Here is a 13,880-nt window from a genome sequence, read left to right as displayed (position 1 = left end):
AGTTTTCCTAATTCTGGTTGCACGTAAACTTGATCATTTTGTCTTGCTGACTGTGAAGAAAATCACTTCAGTTCCTCCGCAACAGCTCTAGACATTTTAGAAGACTGCCACCAACTCAACCTTTGCTTTTTCTGAACTATCCCCTGCCAGTTACCTCCGCCTGTGCAACAGGCATGTTTTCTAGATATTTTATGGAGCCTTCTTAAGTATTTCCCCCTCCTCCACAATTTTTTTGTTAGTTTGGTGCCCTACTGCCAGCTCCTCCAGCAATCAGTAACTACTCCAGTGCTTTACACCAGGAAGTAAATGTTGCTTTTTCAAAATACCAATAGTCACCATGCTGATTTTTCTGTCCAGCACAAATCCATATTTCCTGTTAATCCACCACACTTCAGTTAAATGTGGCAAAGAACCCAACCGAACAGTAGCAGCAAACATCATTTTTCTCTCCTTAAAGGATCCCAGCCTGCAGCCACCAGAGGGCACGTTCCAGCTTGCGAAGTTCATCCCACACCGATGGTATTTCTTGTCTGAGTATCTGAGTTTTCCGTGTCTCTTATTAGTAACATCTCATTCTGAGCTTAATTTTCTACTCTGCTCTAATTGTGACACATTGGAGAAAAAGATTCAGGTGGGGTTGAGAAGTTTGAATGAAGTACAGACTTTCTGAAATAGCTTTTAATCATTATTTTAAAACTAAATATTACAGATTTTGTAACATAGGCTTTATTAGACAAGATGTACTGTGAATATATTACTGGAACTAAGATCCATGGATCACGTAAGGTGGGCCCAGCTGGCAGTTACATCTCTTGAAATGTTTTTGGATACTATTCTAGACCAAGCACCTTGCTATTCCTTTCCATGTTGGAGTTTCATTGATCAACTTCCATCAAGCTGTGTGCCGTGAGAGCGTTAATAACGTCTCATATACTGTTTGTTGCGTGCATTTTGACAGCAGCTCTGTGTTTCTCAGTGGGATTGCATCAACTAAATCAGTGCATCTCAGGAAGAAAGTGCGAGCTCCAAAAATGAACAGTGTGCTCGCATTTTCTGGTGCAAGACAGACGTGTATTGCACTCAGCCACAACTTGCTTACCAGTTGCATTTTCAGCTATTAATATCTTGTCTGTGTCCTTGCTAATGCCCTCTTCTCAGAAGCCAACTGATTTTTCAAGTCAAACACAGTTTTTTTTTTTTTTTCCCTTAAATAAAAAAAGATGACTGCTTAGTTCACACCGACTCCAAAATCCACACACTCAGAAATCTCTTCATTGTCCGTAGAGGTTTTGGCAAGTTTTCTGAGGCACTGATTGTGAAAGCAAGAACAAATTTTCATTATTTTTCATCCTTCTCCTTATGCCTCCTTCGTTTTTAGCCTAAGTTGCTTTCATGTCAGAATTTCTTTCTCACCTATACAGGGAATAAAATCTTGTCAAAATAAGGTTTCTATTAACACGGCGAACTCAGAGGTCAAGAGACTGCAACGCTGTTCTTTATTGCCAAGGGCATTGTAACCCATTTGTTTTGTGAATATGATACTGGTCTCCATTGCTCAAGTTTAAAGCACAGACACATCAGTTGAAAAAACAGGGTTCCAAATTTGAAATTATTTATTATTCTTCATACAAATAAATTATTCTGGTTCCTAGAAACTTGGAGGACTGAGCCTGCGTGTGTCCCAAGTTGCGATTAACCTCATCCCTGAGATTTTGGCAGTGCACAAAAGCCCAGATGCAAATACTCCTTCCTCAACGGGCAACGAAGGGTAGAGTTAGACTCGAGGACCGTGTTATGAAATTTTCTAAGTTTTAGAAGCCAGAGCTGGTTATTTACTCTCTCACAGTGTTTGGCAACCTATATAACAGAGAACATAGCCGAAGCTCAGGCACCTCAGCAAAATTAGCGGTGCCAACTCACTGGCAACCCCAGCAGTGAGCTCAGAGATCCCAAACCAGGCAACCACCTGCAAATTCAGGAGTTGAGCTGCTGCTGACCGAACTGAAACCCACCGACGTGCATAACCTATGGGTGCAGTTTCTGTAGAGGGGCTTTCCTCCATCGATGTGCAGCAAGCTGAAGGAGGACGTGGGATTCAGGGAAATGTTGTGCCCCCCTCACTGTGCATCTTCCCAGGGGACCATCAGGCACGCTATAGCCTTTGGGAGGTAAAGGACTTCTCCCTTGCTGGCCTTTCCAATCAGCACTTTTGGTTACTGTATGTTTTTGTACTTTCCTTGCTTTTTTAGTATCTTGGGGAGCTTGTATACTTTCTGGTAACTTCTATAGCCTGTTCCCTTTGTCTCCTAGAAATGCTTTTATGCAGAGGCATTATTATTCTCATGGGAAATGGGGACAGTCCGTGGCACTGTGCGACAGCAGGATTGCTGTCGCTTCTGGTTTTTCATTTGGAGGCTGTCAGAGCATTTCAGCCAGGAATGAATTAGCAGAGTCTTACCGAGTTGTAATTAGGGGCTACGTGAGACAATGCCTGCGCAGCTAAAATAAACGTGGCGGCAGCCTGACAAAACTGTGCAGCAGTTTAAGGCTAGAGGTGAGAAGTGCACCTGTATTCAGCTGGGCATTTGCGTGGGTAAAAGGTAGCTTCCCTGGGAAACGGGCAGCAAAGGCTCTGCAATGACGCCGTGCCTTTACTAACGTGCTATGAAGTCTTCAGCTCCTGCAGTTTGATGCCAACAACTCCAGTTTAAGACGTGGTGAACCCCCCAGTCTCATCACTGACACTTTTCACTCCAAATCAGTGTCTTCTTCAGGTGGTGACCCTTTAAATCTTCCCACGTCCGTGGGCCTGCTTAACCAAAGGGCTGGCCTAGGAACTCCAGTGCAGTGCGATGAAGCTGGGGCTTGTGCATCTTCTGTTGCACTATTTTAAATACATTAAATCCATACTTTTTATTTACTGCCTTGCATTGTAAAAATATTTACCATAATGGGAATAGGCTGAGCTCTCCTAGCAGAAACCCGCTTTACCAAAAGGAGTACCAAGTATGCTTCCTATGCTTGCATTTATTTTTTTTTTCAGTTTTCACAGGTGATCTTCCATTCACATCCCTCTTGTTGCGTTTTGATGTCGTTTTCCCAGTGTCCCCAGTTTTACTTCTGCACATCTGAGCTTCTTTTATTCCTATAGACTCTTTAGAAATTGATACGTCCATGTGTAGCCAGTAATTCAAAGCTTATTTAGTCAAGCAGTGTGTTCTTCATTACTACCTTGCAAAGTGACCTCTTAGGAAACAAAGACCGCGATGACATTTACAGTTAATAATCTATTGATTTATGGTAGAAAACAAAAGCAATCAACGGGAGAGCTGTAATTGTTTCATTAAGTCCTATGAGCAGCACGTTGTACATTGATCCAAAATGTCTCGGAGCTGCAGCTTTACAATGTCATGACTCTCCCCGTGGGCACCTTATTTTTCAATTTGCTGGCACTTCAAAGTGCTTTGGCAGTCTCACAATATCCCATCAGTGTGAATCGTGATTGTGGGGCAGGTAGGCTACTGTAAAACCCCGACAACTGAGTAGGGAAGGGTTTTGTACCCTCGTGTGGTTGTTGACTCCACTTACAAAAGTAAGGTCAGGAAAACCAAACGTGTAAAATATCTTGCGCTGTGTCCACACTCCAGTTAGTTAATATCCCCAATTTATGATTCAGAAATAGGGAAAAAAGTGTTGTGGCTAGTTCTGCTGGATTTAAGAGATGCTCTCTTGGCTGCTAACAGGACAGAGGACCATTCTGATTTCTTTAGTGGGGGAAACTGCCTTGATGCATTAAAACTCCAGTCTTTTCACTTTGGAAAATGCCCCAACTGTTACGCATTGAGACAAGAATATGTCTACTGAGGACTTTAGGACTCAGGTCTCCTTCTGCTCTGTTAATTTTCTGTCTGGAGTTGACATTGCAGAAGAAGACAGGCATTTCTTGCTGATGTTGTAGCACTACCTGGCCTTCAGCAGGGCTGCGGTCTCTTCTGAACAGGTTCCACAGTGAGAACCTCCTTACTCTGCATCCAGCAGAAGTGCCGTCATGGTTTTGAAAGCCAACAGTCTGTCCTCATTAGAGGTCCTTTATCACTAGTTCTGTGCTGTAGGAGTTGAATGTTTAATAAAAAGTTTGATTCTGACGTAACAAGAAAGAGGTTTTCCAACTCCTGCTCCAGCCAGCATCTGGAATCCTTTTCAAACCTCCCTATGCCATTGTGTGTTGGCATATTTTATCATAGGTAAGGTCGGGATTACAGTCTCCTGAACCATCTACAATGGTACTACAAATGCAACAGCTGCTTGTCTCTGCATCTGGTTTTTCCAGGAGCTGAAAATTGTCTGGATCAAGAAATAATCGTGCTACAGCAAAATCAGAAGATGCATTTCTTAAAAGGCTAAAGCTAGGGTGTGACACGTGACAGTGGCACATCCTCTGATCTTATCCCTTTTCTGAAAGCTTTCAGCCTTGTCCCTCTTTCCTTCTGTACACCTGTGGTTGTAACTTTGGTGTGTCTGCCCCATGAAGCTCTCCTGCTTGTCAGAAATGTTACCTTTAGAAGTATGTGCAGAAAGGTGGTATCTGGCTCTTAGGCACAGCATCGGAGATGTCTCTACTTTCTTGCTGAGTTAATCATTGCATTTCTATGGGAGTGTGTTAACAAAAAAAGATCATAAGTTACCTGTACTATTTATTTTGCTGTTAGCGTGCTATGCTTGGAGCGTATTAGCCAATGCTCCAAGCAGTTTCATTATTTGCCTGCCTTTCTAAGGGTTTCTTCTTGGGTAATGAGGCTTTTTTGGCATAGATGTGGTCAAGGCGTCTTGAATGCCTCCAGCAAAATGGCCAGAGCAGTTACAGCTCCTCTCGCAACGTTGGTACAAACCTTCAAGAAGCTTCTAATGATTCTGATGTTTATAGCTTGGAATATTTTGCACACATGTTCCAACTTTGCATTCACAACATTTGCTAAACCAACAGTCTGTAGTAGACATGATAGCTACCATCAGGAAACTTGTTTGACAGTTTAAACAGACAGCATCTGTGTTTCCTACATTTCATAGCACACACAAAGAGTGAGGATTGCCCGTAGCTCAATTAATTCAAGATGTTGTCACATGATGGAACTCTGGTTTGGAGATGTTAAAAACATCTAATTGAAAAAAGGGATTTTGCTCTTGTATTTGGCTGAGTTTCATCAATATCACCTCCTCAGTGGAATATGACTGAGAGCAGTTGGCTTGAATGTGAGAAATTAAGATAAATTGGTATACGTTGGGGCTGTCCTGTGCTTCCAGCCATGCCTTTGTTGAGAGTGAATTTAGCATTTTCAAATCTCAGAGCAGTGTAAGAGACTTGCATTGGGTACCACTTAAGCAGGATGGTTTCCTTGAGCAATGACAGTCATTGCCCAATGATAAGTCAAAATTGGCGCTCAGTCAGTTAATTAAAAACCAGAATTACACCAAATGCAACACATCACACACCAAAATCATTACAATAATTAAATCAGCCAGTGTGGATTAGCGCAGCTCTCAACAAAGGACGCTTCTCGTTGCATCCTATGGCTTGGGCTCAGCAGAGCACGCAAAAAGATGCTGGAAGTTAAGCAGGGGAGGAAGGTTTTGATGGGGCGGATGCCACCGGAGCCAGGACACCGCAGTGTGGTCCAGTGCTCCAAGTTGCTGTGGGGAATTTAACACGTCTAACATCTCATTTAGAAATTTACAACGTTGGGACTGTAATTAATAGGACCACGTTTTTGGCACCTGCGTCAGGACTTCCCAGATTTATGTTGCTATAAAGAGCTAAGATAAAACAAAAATTTACACTTCTATGACAAAAATCCCTTTGCTTGTCTAAAACTTGGGTGGAGGGAAGAAGTGGGAACATTTTCCCAGAAGCTGTAATCATGGATCAAATTGCGATAGCCGTGTTCAATAGTCCATGAGTTCATCTGTTGGCTTCGGCGAGGCTCCTTGCAGAGTAAGATATTACTCAGTATGTCATGTCTGAGCCCCTGCCTCTTGCCTCCTGTAAGGTGAGGTACTTCTAACTACAGAAGCAGGGGTTTATACGGACTCTTGATGTGTGTGTGCCGGTGAAAGGGCTGGCCTCTGGTGAAGCAGACCACAAACAAGCCAGTTCTGTGCTGGGCTCTGTGCTGGATGTCTGCTCAGAGATGCTGAGCCACACAACTTTCTGGCTTTTTTAATAGAGGACATGCAGCTAAAATCATGTGTACTTACTTGAAAATTTATGGGCTGACCTGACTGTTATCTCTGGGGAGGACTCGTTGGGTCAGTCAAAGTGAATTAAAACCAAATGTGTCTGTTTTTCATGTTTACTCTTTCCATAAACATAGCACATATGCAGTATGCAGCTGCTATTCTGAAAGTTGTTTTTTTTTTTCTTTTTTTTTCTCTTTTTTTCCTGGTGTTTGGGAAATCTGTGCTTTAGGAGCATTGTCTGCTGAGAGCTCTCTAGAAAGAACAAGTGATGCTGGTTCACTTAGCAATTCATTTATCAAACTGTCTGGAAGAATTTCAAGTAAGGTACGGCAATAATGAAGCTGGAGCTAAGACAGTCAGAACCTGTGCATCCAGAGTAAATAAAAAGTAAAAAGAAAATGAAGTCGATGCCTTTTCCCTCAGCTCCTATCAACTCCTGAAGAAATAAAATGAAAAGGTACGGAACATTTCTCCTCGGGGGGAGATTACTGTTTATTTTTATTGATTAGTGCCCTTGGGCTGTGACCTAGACCTCTCTTCATGTTTTTTCCCCCTCCTTTAGTCACTCCTTACTGTTCTTTATTTTTTTCTTTTTTTTTTCCTTTGATGAAGTGGTTTTCAACCCCTTTTAGTAGCAGAGGTCCCTCAGAGCTGGTGCTGCTGTGATGCTGTGTGCAGTGCAGCCTGGTTGGGCACGTTGCTAATGCACAGGGCAGGAGACCAACAGGAGGAATTGGCCAAGTCACCCAACCCTTTGAAGGCACCACCCTTCTTTCTGTAAAACAAGGGGGATGGCATGCAGTCAGCCCCGCCAGGATCTCTGGCATCCTCAGACAAGTGCTTCTAAGCCAGCCCAAAGAACTGCTGTGGGTGCTGCGGGAGAGGGAGAGTCCACCAAGCAGCTCCTGTATCAAAAGATGACAGAGAAGGTGAAGCTCAGGGGACAGACTGCAAGAGAATTTTGACAAATGTAAAAAATGGACAGCTGGGGGAAAATTGTGGATAACAGGGAGTTGGACCGCCTGACCTCCGCAGGTCCTTCCTTTCCACCTATTCTCTGATTCTGTGATTTAATGGAATATAAAGTTACGTCCCCGTGAGGGTAGGCAGCTGTGGCAGGAGGTGAGGAGCACAGGTTTGTGCAGCTAACTCCATCCGAGGCTGACAGGGGAGGCAGGAGAGGAGAGTTCAACAGCTTGGCTCATGCTCTGTGGAGGGCAGCTGAAACGCCTGATGGGTTCATGCAAAAATTTAAGATTTGTGTTTTTATGTCAAACTAATAGGGTTTTTAAACTGAAAGTGGAGAAAAATGACTGTTTTGCCGCACAGGTGCACGGTTCTTCAATGAAGAAAAAAGACCACTCTAGGAACCTGGCCCAGCAGCGCAGCATTCGCTAGCCTAAATGCTCAGTCTCTTGGGTTTTATTCCATCTGCTCCTCTCAGAGCATGAACGAGGGTGCCTTTTCTATCTAGTTATTTTTGGTATCACTAACCAAGCCTCTGGATACTGGGAGCTGTAGAATATGACAATGATCATTGGAAAACAGCATTGATGTTTTAATGGGACGACATCAGATAGTCCACCTACGGAGACACCAAACAGGAGGGTTTCCTTTCAAACCCCACTGTGCTGTGGGTCCAGATGAGCTCTCCTTTTCCTGTTCTTCTTGTTCTGCCCCAGGACAGCGGGCAGACCGGGGTGGCACATGGAACTGGCACAGCCAACCTGGGGGAAGTGCACACAATAAACCCCTTTCCTGGTTGAATGGGCTTGCAGAATGTCAACCAATTTCCCCAGACAGCCGGGACCTTTCGGAGTCATTCTGTATCCTTTTATTGCCGTTGCCATAGTGAAAGACACTAATTCACCTTTGTGCGAAACTTAATAAAAATCAGCCCATCATTCACTTGGCCATAGACCATTAGAAAAGCTTGTGCTGAATTTTTGAGACAGGCTTTTCACAATCTATTAATCCACTCGCTAAAGAGTCGGTTATCTCATTCTCTTGTGCGGGATCTTTGCAGAGCACCAAAGAGTTTCTGTACTTGCTTTCACTGCAGTTGTCTGGAAATAGGCAAAAAGGCACCCAAGTTACTGCGGTTTAATTTAAGTGCCACAATTACCTTTGGGCTGAGCCTTCTTTGGTCTTCCGAGGAGAACGGAGCTGTCTAGGAAACCCCTGCAAATTACTAAGAAGACTAAATTGATCTGATACTAATCAAAACCGGGCTTTTATTGGCTAAATTAAAGGGGCTGTTTTACAGATAACAATGCTTGCACTAGGGCAGTTAGACAAGTTAACAGTGCAGCACGCTGTGCAGAGCCTAATGCCAAGTGTGAGCGTGCTGCCCGTAGGTCTACCTGAACCACATGTCACGGGGGACAAAACACAGCCTTTGTCCTTTATGCTGTGAGACCTGCAGGTGTGCTCCTGAAGCCCTGTTCCTTGGCTAAAATTTAGCCTAAAAAGGCAGAAGGAAACGAGCAGGTGGCAATAAAATGGTATGAGCAGTGGGATGTGAATATAATAGCTTTTTTTTTTTTTTTTTGTATTTCATTTTATAGCAAACACTACCTTAATATAGCTGTTAATTATAACAATAATATTATAACAATAGTAACATATCTCATGTTCAAGCTAATGCAGCAGCTCCCTCGTCTAACACCAGCCTGGGACCACTGCAGCCCAAGAGGTTTGTCCTTACTCCCCAAAACTCAGACCAAAACTTCATCGGGGCATCCACTGGCACGGGTCGGCGGGGCTGTGGCCGGTCCCCGGCCGCGGCAGGGATGCTGCATTGTGCTGCGGGCATCAATGCTCTCAATGGGATTAGCCTGCAGCAGGGGCGAAAGGCTGTGGGAAAACCTGCGTGTGTCGCATTTCCCTCGGCTGCTGTCGCAGCTGAACATCGCCGCTTGGCCGACAATGGGGTTAAAAAGTAAGAGCAACTGTTGTGGTGGCTCGATTTTGAATTATGTATTCATGAATCTGCATAATGGCCTTTCAGCTGTGGCATTGTTGTCCGAAACACAGGCTGGGAATTGTGAGAGGAGATGGGGGGAAAGAGGGAAGGCGAGGCAAAGAGGGGGGAAATTTGGAAAACTAAGACTTCATCAAAGGACAGTGACGAACTGTATGAAATGAGATTTTCTTCCCTGCTTGCGCTGTGCCTAAGAAACAAGTTTTCACTTGGAAATGCTGACTCCTCTCACAAAGTAATGCTACTTCTATTTTCTCTCTGGTTAATTGCTCAGGTCCCTAGGAGGGAATGGAGCAATGCTGTAAGCACAGATGTTGTGTCTGCTAATCCCCACTCACCCAAGAACTACTGGATTTTCCTGTCTCTTATGCAGGTAAGATGAGCAATGAGCTTCCCTGGTTTGTTTAATGGCAAGCTACAGGAATTTGCGTGTCGTGGAGAGGAAGATGCTTCGTTAGAGAGGGGTGCAGATGGCAAGCAGCTGGGACACAGCCAGTGTCAAGTGCAGCACCAGCCCTTTCCCTCCTGCTCTCTTGATCGATATAACCCAACATCAGACTCCAAACATGTTTTCTTGTGAGCGTAAATGATTTTCTACTACTTACCCTATTTTTTTCCAGATTGATAGGAAATATAGTGGGGGAATATTTTATCCAAAAAAAAAAAAAAAAAGACCATTCCAAAACACCAGAGCCTCTAACCAAGCTGTAATACACCCTCCTCAAAGCATTCGAGACCCTCAGACAATGTGCCAAATGTTCTCCTCGACCCAGAGCACACATCCCCTTTATTCCATAGTGCTGTAAAGTTGAAGAATTTTATTTCTGCTCCAAGTCAATGTCCAATTTACATGAATGTGCCCAAATAAACTAGCTGATTTGGCACAGGTAGCATAAAATTCATTAGTAAAACATACATTTTTAGAGTCCCCAGTAGGCTAGATGTGGCCTGCAATGCTGCTTAACAAATGTGAACATTGTCAGTTGTAACAGCCTCTGGAATTTGGCCCAAAGCTGCTATGCTTAAAGCACAGGGATTTTCCATAGCATCTATTTTTAGTAATTATATAGACTCTGCTTAGACTAATACCTGGCCTCCTCTTGATGTTCAATGTATTTATTCTCGCTGTGAGGTCAGAAGGAATGAACACGAGCCAGTTCGGCGATGCTGTAGTTCTACCCTGCTGGATAGCTGAAAGCCAGCAAGGTTTGTGCCTGTAGGTGAGGCACAACCACAGTGCACAACGAGCTAGGGGCCATTTTCAGGCATTGTGTGCAATTATGCATATTTCTAGAAATGCCAGGAGTCTACATGCTGTAGGAGGAGTTCAGACAGCGTGCTATGCTTTCCTCATCCTCGCATGATGTTTTCTATTAAAATATCCATCTTGTGTAGTTTAAACGTGGTCCATTTTGTGCTGTGTAACTGGGCCTTATTTTCATTTCCAGGACCTTACAAGCCAAGATGGGGGTGTGCACAGTTAAACTGGGCTGTAAATTGATTTTTGGAAGCAGTGAAGGATTTCTTCCTAATGTCTAATCTAAATTTCCCCTCTTTGAGTTTAAAACCACTGCTTCTTGTCCTATCATAGCACCCCCTGACACAGGGGCCCTCCCCAGCTCTCCTGTAGGCCCCTTTAGGCACTGGCAGCCCTCTCTCTGTAAGGTCTTCTCAGAGCCTTCTCTTCTCCAGGCTGAACAACCCCAGCTCTCAGCCTGTCTGTGTAGGAGAGGTGCTCCAGCCCTCTGGTCATCCTTATGGACTTCTCTGGACCTGCCCCAACAGCTCCATGTCCTTCTTGCTCTGCGGGCCCCAGAGCTGAGCTCAGCAATTCGGGTGGGGAGTCACAAAAGCCCTGTCTGGTTTTGAGCTAGTACCTGCCCTGTGACTCACGCCTCGCTGCCATTCGGGTTGTTACCCTTTGCTGGTGGATGAAATGCTCTCAGGCCAAACAAACGGGTTTTTCCTCAGCCTGGGTTGGGATTTCAGAGAACCGCACGGGCTTGTCCCGCTGTCAGCCCCGTGCACGCCTGCTTTCTGCTCCCCTTCTGCTTGACCAGCCGGTCAGTCCCCTGCCTCACCTCAGGCCTGGGAGCTGTATCCGCATCATGATCTCAGCTCCTTGAGCTGCCGAGATTACTGCAGCGTTCCTCCAAATAAAAGCTGGGCCTGTATGTACAGCTGCTCTCTCACCTTGCCTCTCGTGGCATTTGATGGATTTTGGCCGATTCCAAAAACTGAATGGTTTTACTGTTTTGTTTGTTCAGCGTGAGGCCCGGAACCACCCTCTGAGACATGTAGGAACAACACCATGAGGCCTGTGTGTGGCAGGGTGGTTTGTGCTGCTCTCCTCAGCCTGTAGCTGTGATGAAGACCCTTTTCTCAAGCAGAACCACGTCTTCCTACAAGGCTGTGGCAGTCTCAGGGATGCCTCCTGTTTCCTTTGTCCACATCCCACCTGTTTAATTCATGGTGCTCCAAGTCCCTGTGATCAGCCTGTCTTGGCTCATGGCTGCCTGCCCCCCAGCACAGCTCTGTGGCTGTGGTGTCTCCACCATATTCCTGCTGTTCCGTGGTATTCGGCTGGATCTGAACCACTTCTTGTCCCGGTCATGTCAGTGAGTTAGCTGTCAGCCAGCTTCCTCAGGGAAGGGCCCTTGTGCCCATTCAAACCACGCTGTCAACATCCTCCTGTTCAGCGGGATTATCTAACTCCGAGCTGCTTTTTCCATTAAATAGTTCTCTTTCTGACATTCCTTCACCAAACATTTGTAAGCTGGATTGCCTTTTCTCTGACTTTAATGCTGCTTTTGCTACTGGAGTATGACATTCGTGCTCAGTATCCAAGCCAGTAAGCTTTGTCTCCAGCCCCGCACTTCGCTCTGCACTAGCGACTGCCATTATCCGCTCCTCCTTCTGGACTGTTCAGCTGCCACGGAAGCATGGAGGCATTTCTCCAAGCCCAGAATGGTTCCTCTTAAAAATCCCTTCTGCTGGAGAAACAACTTATTCCCATGTTCTACAAATGATCCCACCCCTATTTGGCACACCATTTTGTCTTCCAAATTAAACACAGAGCACCAGAGCGCTTTGCTCTGCAGTGCAAGCATGCTTCCCTTCTTTTCCTTCACATTTTTTTTTTTTTTCTGTGGGATATGTGTGAAAAGAACACTATCCCTCTACTGCCTCTTTCTGTTTGAGATCATAGGACTCACCGAACACTTCTATTGGGAGTTCTGGAGTTCATTGCTGTTGGCAAAGGCACGCCACGCCGTCCACTCCTGGCCTCTTTTCCCTGGTGAAAGAGCAAGAAATTTGACTTTCATTTTCTCCTCCTCATTTCCCTCATGGTAACCTCTGAAGTCAGACTCAGTGCTTGCACCCATTGCTTGTACAAGTGTTTTTACTCTGAAAATTCAAGTTGCTTGGCAGCCTGAGTCCATGCAGCCAAGCCCAAACTTATTTTCTTGTTAACCTTATGTGAGATTCCATGGTTAGAGCTTTTACTATCATTGTATTTCTGTTTGTCACACCTCAGATGCATGACAGATGTGTAGGAGAGAACTCCATGTTCATAAACCTTACGTGTTGGCCAACGGGGGAATTGGAGCTCAGACACACAATCAGATTTCCCTGTGTCAACAGAGATTTGGAACAGACCTTGTGTGTGCTCTTAACCTTCTGCAAAAGTGATGCAATTCATCTTCGCATAATCCACAGTGACACTGTGTTTTGCTAATTGTCATTACTTGCCTTTGCACCAGGCTAAAAGCATGCACGGAGGGAGTTGTGATGCCTCAGCTGAAGTGCAGTAACTGTATGACCAGGCCCTGTGAAGTGTCCTACTTCAGAAAGCTGTGACCTTCAGCAGCAGTTTAGGAGGATGGCTGCTTCAGAGTGGTGTAGGGTACCTTGCTGGTACCAGTCTGTATCTGTAGCAGGAGGTGATCCAGCTTCCTGAAGGCCAGGGACTATCATTTACCAGAGGTTCGTGCAGCACTTTGGGAGTGCAGGCTCAGTTGTAGCCCTCAGACGATACTCTGAGCCAATAACTGTAATACCTATATTCTAGTAAACTAGCAAATTATGCCAAATATATACTTGACAGATCTTTGCTATCGATTCCCACTGAAGACTAGTGGTTATGATGGATTATGAGGCAGTCTGATTTTCAAAGGCTGTTTTGATTAATCCTCTCTCTTTGGCCTTTCTGTAGGTAGACCACCTAATCCCCTGGAGATCCCAATCAGCATGGACAAAGAGTTGTAGGTACTATGAAGTACGCTTGGCACACGGGGGATTTACTGCTGGGAGATGATTAACATTCTTGAGGTAATTTTAAATTAAATGAAGGAAACCATAGCATCAAATTGTAGCACTTCCAAATAATCTCTGTAATGGAATAGCATGTCTAGATGTCTGTGACATGTTTAATTTCTTTTAGGCTGGATTTCTAATTTTATTTAACCAGTGTGTGAAACCGTATAACCAGAAGCCCAAGATGTGCTTTTTGGAAAAGTATGAATACCTCCTTGGCAATACTTGAGAGGAAAAAGTTAGGTAGGCTGCAGGGCATAGGCCAAAAAGCTTGTCACTTTGGATGTAGAAAATGAGGTCATTATAATTTCTTTTCTGCTGTTTTTAAACAGATTGATGGATAAAA

Source organism: Netta rufina (genome assembly GCF_964035555.1).
Source record: "Netta rufina genome assembly, chromosome: 7".
Taxonomy (NCBI): Eukaryota; Metazoa; Chordata; class Aves; order Anseriformes; family Anatidae; genus Netta; species Netta rufina.
This window is presented reverse-complemented; position numbering follows the sequence as displayed.